The 21,737-nt window shown below is 48.0% G+C and overlaps 1 pseudogene; it reads left to right on the top strand.

The window, feature by feature from the left end:
- The first annotated feature begins 300 nt into the window (after window positions 1-300).
- LOC123063163 (uncharacterized) lies at window positions 301-5,521 on the top strand (annotated as a pseudogene).
- Window positions 5,522-21,737: the final 16,216 nt, after the last annotated feature.

The following is a 21,737-nucleotide window of genomic DNA, read 5'->3' on the forward strand; positions in this document are numbered from 1 at the left end:
ACCTCTTCTAAAAATAAAAATCAGTAAAATCCAAGGCCCTAGATCACTGCACACCTCATCAATTTCTCCACCCACCGACATGATTTGCAACGTCTAGTACCTCGGTACCTTTGGTTGTTGATGCAGTGATAGCATAAATAACATGTTAAGCTGTTTTTAAACTTAAGCATTCAAATTCAAACACACCATAGAGTCCAAATGAAGTAATAGCATAAATAAATAATAATAAAAGCACAAAAATCAAGTGCTATGAAGTGGCCACAGGTGCTCAACAAGGTCGTCTTGGAGTTGGTGACATCGCAATTTTGCAGTTTTCCTGTGGTTTTTAGTTTCTGTAGGAATCTGTAATACTCCCTCCGTTTCAAATTACTTGTCGCAGGTATGAATGTATCTAGATGTATTTTAGTTTGGTTTTTAGTTCCTGTAGGGATCTGTAATTACACGACATCTCAATTCATGCATTCTTCTTTTCAAATTCGTGCGTTCCAAATGTGGCCCTTTATATGGTAAATAAGCTTGTAAGTATTGTTCAAGAAGCAAGTACTTCAACCAAGTGGAATGGTATATACTGCAGATGATTGCCTGAAGAGATGCCCCATGGCAGCCCCAACCGCTCATTGATCATCATGAACCAGGGTCCCAGATCATTGCACACTGGCCCCATCAATTTTTCCATCCACCGACAGGATAAGTCACCTCTAGTACCTTGGATACCTTCGTGCTATTGGGTCAGTAAATGGAACAAGCCACAATGTTCATGACAGTGCATGTGAACGCCCTTTACGACACTGTTCGTCTAGTCAAATCAAGATTTACATCAGGACATCAGACCGTCTCCAGTGGAGTGAAAATCCCTTTGAACCGATTCAACACTCATACATCCTCCTCTGGCTCTCCCATACGATACGAGGAGAAGAATGTGTGCGTCCTCGCCACCACCCAGCTCAGCTAGCCTCCACCGGTTCGACTAGAAACCACCAGCCGACCGACGCAAGGAGAGGGAGCCATGGCCGAGCTCGCGGCGGGCGCCGTGAGCTCCCTGCTGGTCGTCATCCGCAGCGAGGCGCGGCTACTGCAAGGCGTCGGGGACGGCGTGCAGTTCATCAACGAGGAGATGGAGAGCATGAAGAGCTTCCTGGAGCACCTGGCAAGGAGCGGCGGCGAGCACAACGAGCAGGTGCGCAGCTGGATGAGGCAGGTGCGGCTGCTCGCCCAGGACTGCAGCAACTGCATCGACCTCTACCTCAGCCGCGGGAGCCCCGACGTCCACCGCGCCAGAGGGGGACTCCGAGGCTACCTCTGGTGGGCGACCTGGTTCCTGCAAAAGTTGGTCGTGCAGCACCACGCAGCCGAGCAGCTGCGCCTACTCAAGGAGCGGGCGCGCGAGATCGGCGCTCGGCGGTTGAGGTACGGCGTGGAGGTCCCGGACAAGTCATTGAAGGTGCAATCGACGGCTGGGATGGCTTCGGCGTCGCGGGCTGCTGCGGCAGGTGGCTATGCTGCTGCTGGGGCCGAGGATGATGAAGAAGATGCTGACGGTCAACTCGTGGGGGCGATGGTGGCCGGCGGTCATTTTGCTCGAAGAGCCTTCATTGATTCTCGTACTCTGGGTGACTTCGTCACGGAAAAGCTATGTGAGTGGGCATATGGAGTTCCTTCAAACGCCAGCGAAACTTTATCCATGGTCTTTCTGGCACCCTACAAATATCAGGAGGACCTCCTCGCTCTTGTACAACAAAATTGGCTTATGAGTCAAAACCTGCGTGCCTATGGCTACAATTGCATTGTTCTGGTTGACATCCCGGCCATGCACCACGAGTTTGCGCCGCTACAAGCCAAGGAGATTCTCTTCTACATTCTGCGAGAGCTCAAGCATGCCAATTCCAACCCCCAGGAGAAAGGCACGCAAGGCCAAGTGGATCTTGATCCTTGGGAAGTGTACATAAGAAGATTGCAAATTTACCGTGAAAAGAAGAGGGCTATTGCTTTTCTTCAAATCAAGGAGAATATCAAAGAGATGAAGATCTATGACAAGCTTGACAAAATTAAGGCTGATATTCAAGGTCGACTAGAGAATAAGGGCGACGGACTACTGAAGGGCGACAAGCTGCAGGGTGATTTTGACCAGTTGGATCTAGACATACTACTTCAGCTGCTGCTACAAGCAGCGTTTCAACAGGATCAAAGAGGTAAGAACAAAGACATGCATAGATTAACAGCGTCGGACAACAACAACAACAACAACATCCTCGTCAAGAAGCTTAAGGAGTACATGGAAGCAGAGGAAAAGGACAAGAAGCTTGAAGAGGAAGAAGCAGCCAAGCATATGGGGGTGGAAGGAGAACAAGCTGAGGTCAAGCATAAGGAGGAAGGAGGAGGAGGAGAAGTAACATGCAAACATATGGAGGACATAGAGGAGGGGGGAGGAGAAGTAATAACCATACATAAAGAAGAAGAAAGTCAGCAGACGGCGTGGATTCGCCTTGATGAGGCACAATATGTGCACATCCTGCGGAAGCTGTTTCCCAAGAGCATCAGCAACAAGCCCCTGCAGGCTCAAGACAGATCCTTGGACAAGCAAGCTACAAAGACCACAACGGCTACATTGGATGAGGATCAAATCAAAAAACTAATCCACGACGCAAAGGAAGACATCTTAGGAGAGCTGCAGCAAGGCAAATATGACAAGAGTGAAGGGACAGGTGAACCTGTTGCTGAAAGTGTTTCTGAAAAAACATTTACCTGTTTCGTGGATCAGATGATGCATAAAATGAAGCCCGGGTTCAAAGAGCAGCTAAAGATCAAAGGGCTCGTGAATGAGATTAAAAATAACTTGAATCCTCATCCGTTCTGGGATAACGTGTGTGAATGCCCCCTGTTTATCCTCAAAGTTGATGAGTTGATGGATGTTTCCACATGGGAGGATACCAGAAATGCTTTAAGCTTGTTAAAGTGCAGCGCCGATTTAATGATCGTGCCCAGCACAAAGGACATCCAACTGGCTAAAAAGTATTGCTATCCACAGAGGGAACCTATAGACTATTCTCTTGCTGGCCTCTACCATGATACAGTGCTCGAGCTTACTAGTCAGCAGAAGAATGAAGACAGCTACAACCCCCAAATTTTTCATGATATCTTGTACGAGTGTGAGCCACATGAATTCTGCATGAAGATTTTCACTCATGCTTTCTATGCTAACCCCAAGAGGAGCAATGAGGAGTTACTCAAGCTACACAGCACCCTGCGGGCTTTACCAACAACATCATTCAACAGCATCGCGAAGGTGATGTTCAAGTTCTCTTACAATGACCTGTCTAAAGAATACAGGTCCTGCTTGCTGTACCTAGCTATCTTCTCTCCCAGAAAAAAGATCAGGCGGTCAACATTGATTACACGCTGGGTTACAGAAGGGCTGACATCCAAGGAAGATTGGCCCAGTTCTGTGCGTCAGGCCAACCGATGTTTTGACACACTCATTGGCGGTGCCTTGTTGATCCTGCTGATATTGATGCCATGGGAAATGTAAAGAGCTGTGTCGTAAGTGATCCAGTTCATGGATTCATTACCACCATCGCCAGAAAACAACACATTGTGGAGACACGCCTGTCACATCACTTGGCTCGCCACTTCTCCATTTTCAACGATCTCCAACTCCGCAGCTCTGATAGAATTGATCAATTCTTCAAGGGGCTATCTGAATCATCTCAAGTATCCCTGCTCAAGGTGCTAGATCTAGAAGGTTGTCAGTGCTTTCTTGAGAAGAAACAGCGGTACCTCAAGGAAATCTGCAGCAAGATGTTACTGCTCAAGTATCTGAGCCTAAGGAGAACAAATATTACCCAGCTACCGAGTGAAATCAACAACCTCCGTGAGCTAGAGGTGCTGGATATCCGAGAAACTAAGGTGCCTCCACATGCAACAGCACATATCCTGCTATTGAAGCTGAAGGGTCTGCTTGCTGGTCACATTGATCCGAGCAATTTTGAATCTATTCCCCGGATTCCTCATAGGATCGACAAAATGGTAAACATGGAGGTACTATCCAGTGTCAAGGCCAAGCAGAGTCATGATTTAAAAGATATTGGAAGGCTATGGCAGCTGAGGAAGCTAGGTGTGGTTATCGATGATAAGGATAGTCACCTCAAGAATTTGCTTAAGGCGATCAGTGACCTACATGAGTGTTTCTGTTCTCTGTTAATCACTCTCCCCGTAGCCGCACCACATGAGGCAGAGTTACCAGAAGTCAATGTACCTGACCTAAAAAAACATCCCAAGATTCTTGAGTCTCTAAGCATCAAGGGAACCACACAGAAGGGGTGTCTCCTTCCATTGTTCATAAAAGGTGATAACAACAAACTTGCCAAGATAACTCTCTGTCACACTCTGCTGAGCCAAGATGATCTGGAAGTCCTCGCCAAACTGCCAAAGTTACGGTGTGTCAGGCTCCAACACATTGTATGCATCGAGCACACGCTGAACTTCAAGGAAGGTGAATTCAGATGCCTCAAGTACCTTCTTATTGAGGACTTGGACTTGACTAATATCACTTTTGAGGATGAGGCAGCCAGTGAGCTCGAGAAGATGGTTTTGTCTATCAGCAGCAAATGCTCTATTTCTGGAGTTGACTATCTTCTTAAGCTGAAAGAGCTTGAGTTGAACAGCAGCTTCTGTGGAAGTTTGCTTGACGATGCCAAACAGATAGCCAAGCTAACTCTTTGTGGTACATTGCTAGAGCTGGATGCTCTACAAACACTCACCAAGAAACGAAATATACGCACTCTGGTGCTCCTGGACAAGTCTTTTGGTGGAAGTCAGAACGAGATTACATTGAAAAAAGATGAGTTCTTATGGCTCAACCTCCTTGTTGTCGACTGCTCGGCCATCACCAAGATTGTCTTCAACAGCGGGTCTGCTCCTAGGCTCGAGAAAATTGTCTTGTCATCTTCCACATCTCTCTCCAGCATCGACAAACTTCCAAGATTGAAGGAGCTTGAGTTCAACGGTGACAAAGTCCCCAATGAGGTGGGTAAGGCCATTGAAAATCATAAAAACAAGCCTAGGCTTAAACATAATGGACCAGAAACTCGAAACGAAGCAAAAGGAGATGAAGAAGAGGATGACAACGATGCTGCAACATTCTCTTTCTGCTGGAAGAAACAGGTTTGACGCCGGAAGGGCCCCTCCTATCATCCCATGGTGTGGTTTGCGTGTGCTAGTGTGGATTGCAATATGTTCTGATTGTCTGTTAATTTCTTTGTGTTTATGTTCAGCGTGCATTGCAACTGAAGTATGTCCGTTTACTCGCTCTACGTGAGTTCCCTAGTGGCTCCGATTGAGCATAAACGGTTGTATCTATGCTTGTATTTGAATTCGTGTGGCTTTCCTCTGTACCAAACATCATATGAATTCGTGTACGATTTCATGTAATAAGTGTGATGTATTTGCGCGCATTTGACTTCTTATTAACATATACAGTGTGATATCAATATGCTTTTATTGGGTTCTGCAACTCAAAGATGAACTGGTGTGTGTCATGATATGCAGATATAGTTACCTGTAATGTAGAGCATCCGTTGCTTCAAACTAGCTGAGTACCTCTTGCAGTAATGGCTGACGATGTACATGAAGCAGAACCTTATGCAGATTAAGAATGCGCAATCCACAATCTTTCTGCATCTCCTGATTTCCAGGCAAGTATTAGCGAAGAATCGACATTGTTTTCAGCTGTATGTTGGCGTGTATTTGGTTGGTAGCTCGCGTAGTTTCTCCCGCTGTTTGCTGGTGAAGAAGCCAGTATGCTGAGAAGTTCCTCTGCCCGCGTAGAATAGGATGTGTCCATCTACTGCAATTCATTCAGAAAAAAAGAACTTGTATAACGATCTGCAGCGGCGGAGAGGAGCACTAGCAGTCTATCACCTACCAATCCACTTGAAATGTGCAGACACATGCAGCAATCGCGGCTCTTCACTTGAAATGTGTAACTGTGTAATCATAAGACCTGCAGAAATAGAAGCACGCATATTAGGCGCCGAGGGAAAATTCAGCAATAAATGTAATCTCTGCTTCTCTTATTCCTCTTTGAGATCAGCAAATCGGAAGGAGTTGGAGGAGGCGCAATGCCCCTACCTTACCTCAAATCCGTAAACTGCGACGAGCAACAAAACACGACACGGACGGCTTGTCCTTCCTCCTCGTTGGTACTGGGCGATCTTTTCGGTTGGCCGCGACGGAGGAGGCCACGGCGAGGGTCCAGCCGCCGACCCTGGAAGAGGAAGACGGAGAAGAGAGGGTGGGGATGCGGATGTGACGGCCCACGTGTCAGCCACTGTAAAGTCACCTGACTTAAGTTAGACTAGTCGAAGGCACGTGCTTTGCACGTGTGCATTCTTAATAAAAAGACCATACAAGAAAAAAAATCTTAAGTATAAATGAAACACTTTTTATGTGGAGCTTTAGCTTCGCAACCTCTTGCCGATTTACAGTGTTCATGAAAATTTTGATTTTTTTATATATTTCCAAAACACATCAAGAGTAATTTTGGTTAACATTTCACAAACTTGCAGTTTCCAGCAAAAAAAAAAGAAACGACAAACTTGCAGTTAATATTCTCAAAACAGAAGTTAAGTCATGGGATTAAATTTTGTCCTGAAAATAATCATCTCCACGCATTCTACGTACATTACTTGGACGTAGGTGGATGTAATGCATTCTACCATGCATATCTAATATTTTTTGCGAGCAAGAAAATGGATATGTATCAGTCCATATACAATGCATGTTGTAAAATTCATGCAAAAACACGAGAATAGCCTGTTCCGCTCGACTTCTATTAAAAAAACATTTTTGTTTTTTGATTTTAGGGGAGACCACTCGACCTTCTGCGTCATGCCTTACTGTCGTGTATGGAGACCCACTCAGAAACGCGAACCAGGTGAGCTCCCTGCCGATTCTCAAAAAAAAAAAGGTGAGCTCCCTGCCTCTGGCTGTCGAGTGGAGTATATAAAAAAAAAGACTGTTGAGCAGAGCGCCGCCGCCCCTTCTTCGTGCCGCTGACCCGAGGACTGCCACGCCGCAGGCGCAGCGCACGACCGGCCATCCGGCAATTCAGAAGATATTTTGGCCAACGAATTAAGCTTGTTATCTAAGAAAACTTGCTGGCCAAGGGATAAAATTTTCTAGTTGAGAAGGAGAATATATAAGGCCACGTACGACAGATGTTTTGGGTGGATCAATCTTGAGTTTCTCCACAGACATCTGAACTTTGGCATAGAAAGAGCTATGTTCGTGAGAACATGCTGGTTCCGTGGTTCGTCTCTTCTTGAGTGCACAATAGGAGACAGGAGATCATTGTAGCTTGGAGGAGAGCCTGTACAACTCGTGCACCACGGCGAGGGCATAAATCTCCTTGAAGACAGCGCCTGCCGGCGTGCCTTCAAGCTGCTGCACCACGATCTGCTGCGACCACCTCTTCTTCAACAACAGCTGCCTGCGTCCTCGTCCCCAACATATGCCGGGGTTTATCGCCTGTGTAATTTCTCAAAATTGGTAGGCAATCCGCTGGTTCTGTTCATGGTCTTGCTGCCAAGGCACATCAGATTGGAATTAGTAATCTATCTATGGATGGGGCATGTCCCTCCATTGTTGAGTTCGCTTGCAATGACTCTGTAACTGTTTCCGTATGAGTAAAGCAAAATGGTATGTGCTCCCTTTGGTTGACAGGATGTCTCTGTTGTAGGTTAAAACTGAAAAATGTCAGTATATTGTATATACATTTGAAGCCCAATGGCTCTGTATCATAAAGAATGATATTTGCTCACTTCTGTTGCTGGATTTCTGCTATATGCAATAGGGGCTTGATTCGGTAGACACACCCCCCCCCCCCCCCCCAACAAAACGTAGAAGGGCAGATTGGTCATACGAAAAAAAGGTATGCCCACCTCGTATTATACGGATGTAACTGGCGTACGTAGACCGCGCGCATGCAAAAAAAACAAAAAAACTGCCCGCACGATCTACCCGCCCACCCCATCTACCCGCTCGTCCACCCCGTCTACTCGGCCGCCCCATACGATCGCCGCCGCCGCGGATCGCCGCCCTCCGACCCCGTCCGCCGCCGCCGTCCGAGCCCGTCCGACGCCGTCGTGGCCGTCCCAACGGCGTGCGTCCAAGCACCCCGTCTACTCGCCTGCCCACCTCGTGTACTCACCCGTCACATCCGATCGCCGGCGCCGCAGATCGCCGCCCTCCGACCCCGTCCGACGCCGCCGTCCGACCCCGTCAGACACCGCCGTCGCCGTCCCAACGGCGTACATCACCGCATCTCACCGTCATCATCCACCCCCCGGACGTGAAGGGCCCGACGTGCCACGCCGCCTCCGCACCACTCTCCCCACCCCCCGTCGCGGATCCTGCCAAACATCCGGCCGGTGGCTCGTCGTGCATGTCGCCGGCTGCTAGATTCAAGGCGGGGACAGCTGCCGTCGTCGAACGCCGGCGACGCCTACACCGCGGGGCAAGGTTTGTCATCTAAACCTAGCGGGCATGATGGATATAAGTTAGGGCTAGTTAAGTGATGAATCTAGAATGTAAATGGAGGCCAGACTTAATTTAAGGAACGCTTATTTATGTCATGACGACATCACACAATATGCATACACCGATGGGCAACCTCAACTATTTGTTTCACACAAGACAAAAAAGTGTTGTTTGAACCATTGCATTAAGAAAAAATTCATGGTAGCTGCTGGGTTCATGGATTACACGTCTTTCTATTTTTTGCAAACCAACATGAGTTTTTGTCCTTGTTGTAATCAACACTTCAAATGGTTTGCAGTTCTGTGAGTTTGGCGTGTTGACATGGACGAAGAATCCGCATTCGGGAGGGACGAGAATGGTACTGATAAGGTGATTAAGACCGATAACGATAATTTGAACGAAGATGATGACAGCAGCGACAACGATTCCGTCTCGTCATATGATATGTTACCTCTGGAGGATTTTGATAATAATGAACATGGCGCAAATAGCGACAACGTAAGTGGCGTATATTTTGTTTTTATTTTTGAATTTGCAAAGTATGGCATGGCTAACTATATATCTTTGTGTACAAATTCACAGGAAGATGTGGATGTTGACAATGTGCAACATAGTTGGCAGGAATCATTTGCAGATAACTTGAGCCAGGTTAGTTGTTAGATGTTGTACGTCGATCAATAGTATGATTTAAATGATAGTAATTGACATATATATTTTCAAATGAATGTTGTAGGAGGAGTCAGATGGTCTTGTACTTGATCACGATGAGGGAGAGATTGATATTGACGAGGCTCAAAGGGAGCAGAAGATGCTTGAGACACATTGGAAGGTCATGGCTATGACCTTTCGGTCGCAAGGGGATGCATACATATTCTACAACAATCACGCCAGAGAGCACGGGTTTAGTATCAGGAAACAGAAGGTGAAACGAGGTGCTTCGGGAATGATACGGTACCGGCGGTTTCTTTGCTCCAGGGCAGGGAGAAGGCAGAGCAAGTTCATAACCATGGAGGGCCGCAAGCGCAGGGTTAGACCGGAGACTCATTGCGACTGCGGTGCACATATGGTGGTGAAGCTGGACAGAGAACGTGGCGTTTGGTTCGTCGCATCATTCATGGATGATCACAACCACGCGATGGCTCGGCCCGATGAGGTTTGTTTTTTGTGGTCACACAGACGGATTGGAGATGGCCAGAGGGCGGAGATATTGGCGATGGAAGCGGCCGGGATAAGAAAGCATATTATAATGGACAACTTCATCAGCAGATACGGTTCGTACAATAAGTGCGGGCTTATCAGGAGGGACATTTACAATCTTTGTTGCAGAGAAAAAACGAAGCTCATTGCAAAGGGAGATGCAGAGACGGCAGTTGGCATTATGAGGAGCAGGAAGGAGAAGGACCCTGAGTTTTTTTTGAGTATGTGTGTGACAAGGAAGGGCGATTGAAGAGTATGTTCTAGTGCGATGCACAGTCGCGGAGGGACTATCAGGACTACGGAGATGTGGTCGTGTTTGATAGCACGTATAAGATGAACAGATACGGTATGCCGTTCGTCCCCTTTGTCGGAGTTAACAACCACCGTTGCACCACAGTGTTTGGTTGTGCCATCATTGCTGACGAGACGGAAGGGACATATGTGTGGCTGCTGCAGACATTTATGAAGGCAAACTGTCAGGTGAAGCCAAAGTCAATAATCACAGACGGTGACGCTGCAATGATCCGGGCTATTCGGACTGTCCTTTCAGATGTTTTCCATCGTCTTTGCTCCTGGCATATCGAGAAAAATATGCAAAGGCACCTGCATTATAAGTCACTGGATGACTTCAGATCGCTCCTGTACTATGCCACCTCTCAAGCGAACTTTGAGCAGAGATGGAAAGCTTTCTATGATAAGTGGAAGACGGATAGAACCAAAGAGTGGCTTGACAGGATGTACAGGAAGAGGAGACTTTGGGCAGCTTCATATCTTTCCGATGGTTTTTTCCTTGGTATGCGAAGTAACCAAAGGAGTGAAAGCCTCAACTCCTGCCTTCACCTTCACCTGGACTACGGTATGACAATTGTTGATTTGGTGGTGCATTATGAGAACTGTATAGTTCGCCTGCGTGAGAACGAGGCGTACGATGACTGCGAGGCATTCCAGAAGGAACCACCATCGGTTACTGAATATAAGGCCCTTGAGGAGCATGCCGCCAAAGTATTCACACTTGCTAATTTCTACATCCTGCAAGATGATTTGCATAAGATGGGTCAGCTGGAAATATTTGAGACGCTCGTGGGAATTGGGCGTCAAACATTCATGATGACATGGAAGGATAACCACAAGTTCAGGTACAATGTTGTTTATGAACCAGGTAACTCAGAACAAACTATTACATGCAGTTGTCTTAGGATGGTTCGGAAAGGGTTGCCATGCAAACACATTCTGTTTGTTCTCTATCATCTGAACTTAATTGAAATACCAAAGTGTTGTGTCATGCATCGGTTGTCCAAACATGCGAGAGATGGGTTGCCTGTGCAGCGGAAGAGTGATATGTTTGGATGGGGTTGGTCAGGGCCATTGGAGAGAGAACGGTATAGTGCAATAACCATTAAAACCGCAGAAGCTGCTCATGTTGCAGCAAATGATCCCTTCTTGTACGATGAGTTGATGAAGTGTCTGGACAACATAATAGCGCAGAAAAAGATTTCAGAGGAGGAACTTATAGGAAGTAGAAGGTATGCTATGCTGAAGAAGGAGGCAAGTCAGGCGCAACAAGTTGAGCCTGGTATTGGTGATCCTCAGAAAGTTTCGACGAAGGATGCACCTAAGAAGGGGCGATTGAAGGGGGGCCCCGACGTTACAAAGAATGGTAGGCCAAAAGATTTTACAGAGAAGAAAAGTGGTCCTTTGTGCAGTCTGTGTGGTCTCCCAGGTCATAACAAGGCTACATGCAGTAAGAACGAGAAGTGAGTTGCAACCTTTTTATTTTTGTTATGTTGCTACTTTGATTTTACCAACTATATTTGCTCACCCATTTCTTTATGTTTTGTTCAGGAACTGGGTGTAGAGACGCAGCTTGGTTTGTAGGAAGAATAAAAGTGATCGCACGAGTCATGTCTGAATAGCCTATGCTATTTTTATTCGCACATGTGTGCCAGAAAACTTGATGTGTACTGTTACGTGATGATTTGTACTGTTATGTCTGAATAACCTATGCTATTTTTATTCGCACATGTGTGCCAGAAAACTTGATTTGTACTGTTACGTGATGATTTGTACTGTTTCTATATGAAGTTTCAAAATTCTGTTTATTTGTACTGTTTCGAAATTCTGTTTATTTGTACTGTTTGGAAATTCTGTTTATTTGTACTGTTTCTATATGATTCCTAGGTGCATGCATGCAAACATTGCGTACATTTTTTTAAATGAGTATATTTGTTCTGCACTTTCGTAAAAGTAAAATAATATTTTTTAAAAATATTCAGAAAAAAAATATGCCCAACCACCGCAACCGGGCCCATAGTGGGGAACAAATCATACACCCAAATCAAGCCCGAAAGGGGCGACTCGGGCGGCTGATAGAGCCCACTAATGGGCCCGGCAACGGGGTCCAACGGGGCTGCGGGCAGTTTGATAAGAGAGGAGTTCGAAAGAGGGGGCGGAGGCAGCTATTTAAGTCGCTCCTCGCGCCCCTCCGCTTCCGAGGTGGGACTAAACTGGCGTGAGTTCGGCAGCGCGCGGGGGAGGGGAGTGGGCGTGGGCCGTGGGAGGGGGCGAGTGGCGCCCTGCCTCTATGGGCCGAACTGGGCCGGCCGGTGACAGCGTCGAAAACGGCCTCATGAGCCCTGCGGCGGCCGCGTGCACTGAGGGAGGGGAGTGGGCGTGGGCCGGGGGAGGGGTCGAGCGGCGGCGTGCCTCTTTGGGCTGAACTGGGCCGGCCCGAGACAGTGCAAAATAGGCCTCCTGAGCCTTGCGGCGACCACGTGCAGTGTGGGGCGCGATGGGGACGCCATTTTTAGTCCCACCTCGGAAGCCGGGGGGCGCGAGGAGCGGCTTAAATAGCTGCCTCCGCCCCCTCCACCGAGCTCCTCTCTTATACATGCCCGCAGCCCCGTTGGACCCCGTTGCCGGGCCCACACGTTTCCATCACCCTCGACAGCACCCACACCAATTTTCATATTTTTTCCGGCGCTCGATGCATTTCCTAGAATTTTCCCGGTGAAAATGGCCAGAAACACTGGCCGGACGTGACGCAACGTTTGTTTTGTGTTTGTTTGCGTTCCAACCTTGCATGGGGCCCTACGTAGGCCGTGCCCGCATATCCGTCCACTTTGGTGTAATTGCATGCATGCGATCACGTACCCCCAGTGCAACGAGCTTCTTTTCTGTCTACCGGAGGGGGGTTCCCGACTACTTTTTTTGACTCCGCCAAATGGCACGAAACTTTTTCCGCACGTTGGCATCACCCTCGACAGCACCCACGCCAGTTTGCATATTTTTCCAACGCTCGATGCATTTCCTAGGATTTTCCCTGTGTTAATGCCGTAAAACACTGGCCGGACATGACGCAACGTTCGTTTTGTGTCCGTTTGCATTCCAACCTTGCGTGGGGCCCTACGTAGGCCGTGCCCGCATGTCCGCCCACTTTGGTGCAATTGCATGCATGCGATCACGTAGACATAGTGCAACCAGCTCCGGTTCGTTCTGCCGGAGGGGGGGGGGGTTCCCAACTACATTTCTTTTTCACTCCGCCAATGGCACGAAACTTTTTCCACACGTTTCCATCACCCTCGACAGCACCCACGCCAATTTTCATATTTTTCCGGCGCTCGGTGCATTTCCTAGGATTTTCCCGGTGAAAATGGCCAGAAACACTGGCCGGACGTGACGCAACGTTCGTTTTGTGTCCGTTTGCGTTCCAACCTTGCGTGGGGCCCTACATAGGCCGTGCCCGCATATCCGCCCACTTTGGTGCAATTGCATGCATGCGATCATATACCCCCAGTGCAACGAGCTTCTTTTCTGTCTACCGGAGGGGGGTTCCCGACCGCTTTTTTTGACTCCGCCAAATGGCACGAAACTTTTTCGGCACGTTGGCATCACCCTCGACAGCACCCACGCCAGTTTGCATATTTTTCCGACGCTCGATGCATTTCCTAGGATTTTCCCTGTGTTAATGCCGTAAAACACTGGCCGGACGTGACGCAACGTTCGTTTTGTGTCCGTTTGCGTTCCAACCTTGCGTGGGGCCCTATGTAGGCCGTGCCCGCATGTCCGCCCACTTTGGTGCAATTGCATGCATGCGATCATGTAGACATAGTGCAACCAGCTCCGGTTCGTTCTGCCGGAGGGGGGGTTCCCAACTACGTTTCTTTTTCACTCCGCCAATGGCACGAAACTTTTTCCACACGTTTCCATCACCCTTGACAGCACCCACGCTAATTTTCATATTTTTCCGGCGCTCGATGCATTTCCTAGTATTTTCCCGGTGAAAATGGCCAGAAACACTTGCCAAACGTGACATAACGTTTTTTGTGTCAGTTTTCGTTCCAACCTTGTGTGGGGCCCTACGTCGGCAGTGCCCACATATCTGCACACTTTCGTGCAATTGCATGCATGCGATCACGTACACCTTGTGCAACGAGCTCTGTTTGGGTGTGCCAGTCTGGCTACTCTCAAAGCCGTTTTATTTTCGCCTACACCAAATGACCCCCAACTTTTTCCACGTACTCCAGGCACCATCGGGAGCATTCACGACAATTTTCATTATTTTCTGATGTCTGATGCATTTTCTATGGTTTTTGCGGTGAAAATACCCTAAAACACTGTCTGAACGTGACGCGACATGCGTTAGGGTGTCCGATGTCGTTCATATCTTGCGTGAGGGCCTACATTGGGCATGCACACACCCTCGCAAAAAATTATTTCATTTCATGCATGCGATCACGCACCCCTAGTGCAACCAGCACCGTCCATATCTTGCATGTGTCGGTATTTCATGTGTTTGTTCCACATTAATTATTCCAAACTTTTTTCACATAGAATGAAAGTGCTTGCCCGAGTCTTGTCTGAATAAACTATGCTGTTTTTATTCGTAAGTGCGTGCCACAAAACTTGATAAGTGATTTCTTTACGTTTTCTTAAAATATTTATGTAATAAATTTGTATTTTGTACTGTCCTATGTGAAATAGTCTGAAGTTTCAAAATTCCGTTTATTTTATTTGTTGTCGTTTCATGATGATGATGCCATTGTATGTGTTATACTACCTGGGCTGACCGACGTGGTGAAAAAACGCAACCGGCCGTGTCTCATGCCATGTTTTTGCCGTGTTATTATTCTCTCATGCATGTTTTTCACATACACGTCGCCACAAACCCACGCATGCACAGAAGATCGCACCCACCGAATCGAACCTACCTCATGCCAGCCAACCAGCGCCTCCCTCGGATCCCAGCTGCCCAACCAGCGCCTCCCTTGGATCCCGCCACCACGCACCGACCGGATCAGCCTCGCTCCCCGCGCCCAGCGACTCTGAGCCGCCCGACCGCATCCTCCTCGATCTCCCCGCCCCCATGCACGCCTCCAACACGTCTCCCGCAACATGTAGTGTTGCCCCGCGCGGGCGAGGGGAGAGGGGCGTCGGCCGTGGGCCGTGGGAGGGGGCGAGTGGCGCCCTGCCTCTATGGGCCGAACTGGGCCGCCGGTGACAGCGCAGAAAACGGCCTCATGAGCCCTGCAGCGGCCGCGTGCACTGAGGGACGCGTGCACAGCGCGATTTTAGTCCCACCTCGGAAGCGGAGGGGCGCGAGGAGCGACTTAAATAGCTGCCTCCGCCCCCTCTTTCGAACTCATCTGCTATTACTCACCACTGCCCCGTTGCACCCCGATGTTGGGCCCTTTAGTGGGCTCAATCAGCCGCCCGAGTCGCCTTCGGGCTTGATATGGGTATATTCTGTAAGCTACTATGGCTCAGCATCGGTGGTTGGGCTTTTTTTTAAATAACTTAAATTTGTTGCCGGTATTTCATGTGTTTACCTCATCTTTTAACTTTCATGTGTTTACTTCATATTTTTACAAAATCATAATATCCCATTAATAACATTTTTTTGCCGGTATTTCATGTGTTTGCCTCATATTTTTACTTTCATGTGTTTACTTCATATTTTTACAAAATGAAAATATCCCATTAATAACAATTTTCATGTGTTTACTTCATCTTTTCCTGCTGAGGTTGCGTGCAGTGCAGTGTTCGTATTAGGTGCACCCTGTGGCATACCCTCGTGTTTGCGTGCATGGCGCATGCACGTGCGCTTGGTGCTGTTAGGTGCACCCCGTGGTGTATGCGTGCGTTTGCGTGCATGACACATGCATATGTGTGCGCTGTCGTCGGTGGTGTGTGCTTTCGATACATGTCAGTGGTGTGGGGCTTTTTATTGATTCCGTGAGGGCTCAACTTATCACCGGGCGTCTACTATTCGAAGACCTGTTTATTATACAACCATTCCATTACTCATTGAAGCAACATAATTTCGTTCATATTTAGGATATTTTACATTCGAACGAAATTTTACATGAAAAAAGATTAGCACTAAAACAAATCTAACTACTCCTCCTCGCTACTCAGAAGATCAACCACTACGGTCTGGCCGCCGTCTTCACCGCCGTCTTCGCCGTCGTCTGAGTCATCGGAACTGCCCAAGTATCCGAAAAATTCCTCCGCGGTAGCCGACTCCTGCGCTAGTGTATCGATCGAGTCCCTAATCGCCTGCCAGTATCCCGGCTCGTCTGCCGGGTCCCTCGGGTCAACAATATCCGCCGGCGGCATCCAACCGGTCTCCGACGTGGAGTTCCGGATCGCGCGGATCAAACCCGGCGACTCCAACGGGTCGCCCTACTCTTGCATCGCCGCCAGTTCCGGCGGGATCTGAAACTCAGGGGCGCCTGATGGAGCAGCGGGCGCGGCGGCGGGATTAGCCGGGGCGCCTGCGCGAGCGCGCCGACTGGCACGGGCCTGCACGACCGGGACGGTGGGGGCGCGAGGGGCGCGTTTGGAGCGTCCGCGCGGATGCCCCGAGACTTGTATAAGCTGACCACGGTGTCGAAGTCGCGGCCTTGCCAAAAGATCAGGCGACCTTCGGGATTCCATGGACCGGGTTGTGCCGGCCCAGGCGTGGCATAGCCGGTGCTCGTCACGTGCCAGCTGTGTGCTAGGCAACACGACGGCGGCACGGGTATGCCGTGCTGGTAGATATCCCCGGTCTGCGGCCCGGTGAGGCTAGAGGGCCACAGACCGCCGGGCGCGGCGCCGCGTCCACCGCCGCTGCCGCCGCCTCCACCGCCGCCTCCCGCCCGACGACTGCTCCCTGCGCCTCCACTGCTGCCTCCCCAACCGAACCAACGCCGGCCGAAACATCCACGCCCATGAGGCATCACGCCGGAGAGAGTTGCGCCGCCGGAGATCGATCGGACAGCGCGGGGTGAGGGCGGTTTCTAAGAGGAGAGGCGGGGTCGGGGTGGTTTCTGTGAGGCGAGCGCGGGTCAGGAGCGAGGCACTTTATGGGGAGGGAGAGACGCGTCGGGGGCGTTGGACGGGCGCGGCAAACGAGAGACGTCGGTGCATGCGGCAGCGGGGCAGGCGATGCGTGGAGTCCGACGCGAGGCGGCAACCGGCAGCGCGGCAGCGGGGCAAGCGGGCAGCGCGGCAGGCGGCAGGCGGCAGCGCCTCAGCGGGGGAAGCGGCACGATAACAGCACCGTGCATGCATGCACGCCCGCAGCGCAATGGAAGCGGCACGATAACAGCGCTATGCATGCTCGCCCGCGGCGTAATTGACGCTATGTCAATCCCGGAAAAAATAACCCGTTGTATTTGTATACGTATACGCCGCGGCCGGCCGGGCGGGCGGGTGGGTACTTCTAAAAAATATGCCCATCATGCCCCTCGTTACGAAGGGGTATCGAGCAATCTCGGCCCTCCTTGTGTTAGAGGGGGTCTACCGAAGCGGAAGTGTATGCAATAACTGAAAAAGGAATAGTACATGGTTAAAGTATTGTATATGCTAGAATAGTACCACTGCAAATATAACTTTGGACGCTGCTCGCCAGCACCCGTTGGCTCGTTGGGTGGTCTGGGCGCACGCCCAGAAAAGGCAATGGAGACAGCCCCCTGCCAGCTATCGTAACAGAAAAGGAAACAGGGGATTCTCCTCCCCGCACATGCCTAGCTACGCTATCCACCCCCTCCAATCAACACATCACGCGTCGGTCCTACGCTAGCCCTTGGTGGGCGCCTCCTTCATCCTCCTTTTTCTCCCCAACCTGACGCGGTGGCTCCCTTCTTCCTCCCCTCGTTTCCCCCCTAAGAACGCCATTGACACTAGATCCAGAACTCCATGGCTACAGCTGAAGTTTGACCCAGCCCCAAAAATCCAACAGCACCTACCAGGAAACTCTTGCCCCACACCTCCTCCCCTGTTAGCCCTGCCTTCTCCTACATCTGCTGGTAAGTGTATGTTCATCCTTCCCCCCATGGCCAACCTCTTTGCTGCACCCAAAAAAAAGGATTTGCAAGTCAAAAAAAGCATAAGACATAGGAGGGACAAAAAAAGGTCAAAAAAGCATAGGAATTATAGAGAATTAGCATCCACATGGTTAGCAAAAAGACTCAGATCTGGAAAAGTAGGTGTTATTCCAAAAAAACACATGCTTGTGGGCAAGTTGAGTCGACAGGGTTGGCAAGTTGAGTTATATATGCAGGCAAGTTCTGTCCCCCCCCCCCCTAGTTTTTGTTGGGATGTATGCATTTGCACTAGTTTTCGGGAAAATGTAGGCAAATCATGTTCTTTTCGCAGGCAATTGCTGTAATGTAAAAAAATTGGGCAAAGTACTATAATGTAATTTAAGCAAGTCTTGTCCTAGTGCAGGCAAGTGCTGTAATGTAATGCAGGCAAGTCTTGTTCTAGAACAGATAGTAGTACCTAATAAGATGCCTTCTTTTGGGCATTGTAAAAAAAAATCAAGATCAGATGTAAAATTTCATGTATAGTGGGGCTAGCCAAGTTGATGAGATAAAAAATGTGGGCAAGTACTGTAATACAAATGTATCTTATTAGGTGGAGAGAAGTACCTAATAAGTTGCCTTCTTTTCGACTTCCTTGCCAACTTCACAACCTTACTACCAATAAGAAACGGTGCTTCAGTAATTGTGAATCCTGTATACAAAACATGTGGCAACGCCAGATAGAACTTTGGCAGAAGTGAACCAGAAAGTTATGAGACATTAGGCAAGTGAACTTCATAATAGTATAAGGATGTTCTGCAAACGAGTTACCCAAAGCTATGTCATGTCCAAGCACGCATGTCCGAAACACACATCATATATGGTCCACGGCATCGAAAAAAGCTAATGAAAAAAAAGAAAAGAAAGACTACATAGTATTCTTCTGACTTGTTCATATATCTGCCACTATAACTTCATTCAGACACGAAGAAAAATGGAGAATCATAAACCATCTCTTTCGCTTTTTCGCATTTCCTGATAAAAGAACAAAGGATAAACAGGAAAAACATTAAAAAGAGCCGCTGTTGCAGAATGAAAGGCATTGAAAGATATTAGTGCAAAAACAGAAAATGAACATTCATTATTGCATCAAATCTGTATTGAACATTTGCTTCTAGAGTTGCCTTATTAAGTTGCCTGTACAATCATTATTTCCTTTTTTGTCAAAACAGGGTGGAGATGATTGACTTAAATGAATTGCCTGATGATGATGGTCATTCTAAAGTGCGTTTTACGGGTGGAATTGGAGTTGAAGACCCCATGTACTGCACGCAGCCTAATGCCCCACTACCTGGCGGTGTCTACAATGAAGTTATAGGGGAATCGCCTAATCCCATCAGCACCCAACATGCTCCTGCTGCACCTGAAGAAGCTATGCAGACAGAAGGTGATACTTTTGATGACACCACCACAATTGGAGAGACAGGTGGAACTATTGGACAGGGTGTTGTGGGAAATGATAATGATGATGAAGCTTGGTCACAACCAAAAGAGCCTTTCATAGGCATGAGGTTTGATACTCTCGAGGGTGCAAAAGAACACTATAATGCCTATGCTCTCCGACTTGGGTTTTCAATCAAGATGAACACTTCCAGGAAATCAACAAAATCTGGTTTGCTGGAAAAGAAACAATTTGTTTGCAACAAATACCGAAAACCGAAAGTTGATGACGGAGGTGCGGAAACTGCCCCTGTCCTAGATGTGATTGAAGATTTGAATGGAGATGGCAATGATGTTGAGGATGACGAGATTGTCTTCCTTGATGATGAGTGTAAAAAGAAGAAGAAACCTAAGAAAAGAAAGCGAGATACAATAGTCCAAACAGGGTGCAGAGCAAGAATGGTTGTGAAGTTAATGGACAGCCGGTGGGAGGTGATTTTCTTTGTTCGTGAACACAATCATGCATTGGTTGACAAACCATCACTAACTAAGTACCTCCAATCACATCAAGGGATTCCTCCGGAAGAAAAACTATTCCTGAAGAATCTTCATAACTGTAATTTGACCACAGGTCTGTGCATACATTCAACCAAAAAAACTCTGTTTTCTTAGTAGAATTTTTTCATAAAGTTGCCTGTTATTATTTTGCAAGTTGCTTGTACTTAGTTCCTGTTTTTGCCAACTAATCTGGTATCACATGGGAAACTTTTTGTGGTTTCTACAGAATTGCTTGCAATTAAGTAGGCAAACTTTGTGGGTCCTCTGAAAAAATAATTTACACGGAGTTGCCTTTTTTGCTCCCTGCAAGTTGCTTGTTCTGTTTTAAGCAAGTTGCTTGCACATACTTATTTGTGTTTACCTTTGCGTCCCATGTAAGTATACAGTCTATTTTAGCCCATTGTACAACCTATAGAAAAAGGAAAAACAAACCCTTGGCATCCTAGAGGCGAGGCAAGTTCTTGTATAAGAAAGTAGGCAACTTGTGATTCTTGTAGTGTAAGCAACTTCACGAGTTTCTGTGGTAGTTAGTAATTTGAATAACTAGCTTGCTTTGTGTTTCTTCATGCAAACAAAGCCTGATTTTTTTCATGTATTGTTGCAGGACGTATGATGAACATCATGTCTGAATTTTATGGGTCAGAGCTAATCGTGCCTTATGCAACTAAAGCAATATCAAATCTTAAATCCGGCTTGAACAAGATGGCAACGAGGGAAGGAGATATGATTGAGACAGTTGCTTACTTCAAGGATCAACAGAGAATGGACCCTGAGTTTTTCTACAAGGTCAAATATGATGAGGAGGATAGGGTTGTCAATATTTTCTGGGTTGATGGAGCAGCTCGCAGAGCGTATGCTGAGGCTTACCATGATTGTGTCTCCTTCGACACGACATACATGACAAACATGTATAACATGCCATTTGCACCGTTTATTGGCATTAACCACCACGGGCAGTCATTCATGTTGGGGTGTGGATTTGTTTGGCAAGAATTGGAAACGAGCTTTGATTGGTTGTTTGGTGCATTCCTTGAAGCAATGAATGGCCGAGCTCCTGACAACATCATAACTGACCAAGATATTGCTATGGCTGAATCAATTAAGAACATTTTCCCTACAAGTGTGCATCGGCGATGTCGTTGGCATATAATGAAAAAAGCTCAAGAGAAGCTTGGGGCAATGTTGGGCAGGAACCCTGGTTTATCAAAGGATTTCAACGAGTGTGTAGACTTTAGCTTCACACCAGAAGAATTTGAGGCAAGTTGGGCTGCTCTAATGACCAAATATCAGGCTGCAAATGGCACACACTTTGACAAACTCTATGAGTACCGTCAAACATGGGTGTCGTGCTACTTCAAGCGTAGGTTCTTCCCGTTCTTGCAATCAACACAACGAAGCGAAGGGTTCAACGCTGTTCTCAAGCGATATGTGAACCCGCACGGTTCTATCCTAAACTTTGTGAAGCAATATGAGAAGATTCAAACCCATGTGCTTATCCGGGAGGGTGCACAAGATTATAGGACAGAGCACTTGGAAACTGAATTGTGGTCACATTTCCCCATCGAAAAGCAAGCATATGAAGCCTACACAAGAGACTTGTACAGGAAGTTTCGGGATGAGTTTGAGATGATTGGAAGGTACAATGTACACCCCCGTGGTCCACATTTATATGAGCTTGAGCCTAACCGGGAGTGGGTTGCAAAATATGGATCCAGGCAC

The sequence above is a fragment of the Triticum aestivum genome, chromosome 3A, assembly GCF_018294505.1.
Source record: "Triticum aestivum cultivar Chinese Spring chromosome 3A, IWGSC CS RefSeq v2.1, whole genome shotgun sequence".
Taxonomy (NCBI): domain Eukaryota; kingdom Viridiplantae; phylum Streptophyta; class Magnoliopsida; order Poales; family Poaceae; genus Triticum; species Triticum aestivum.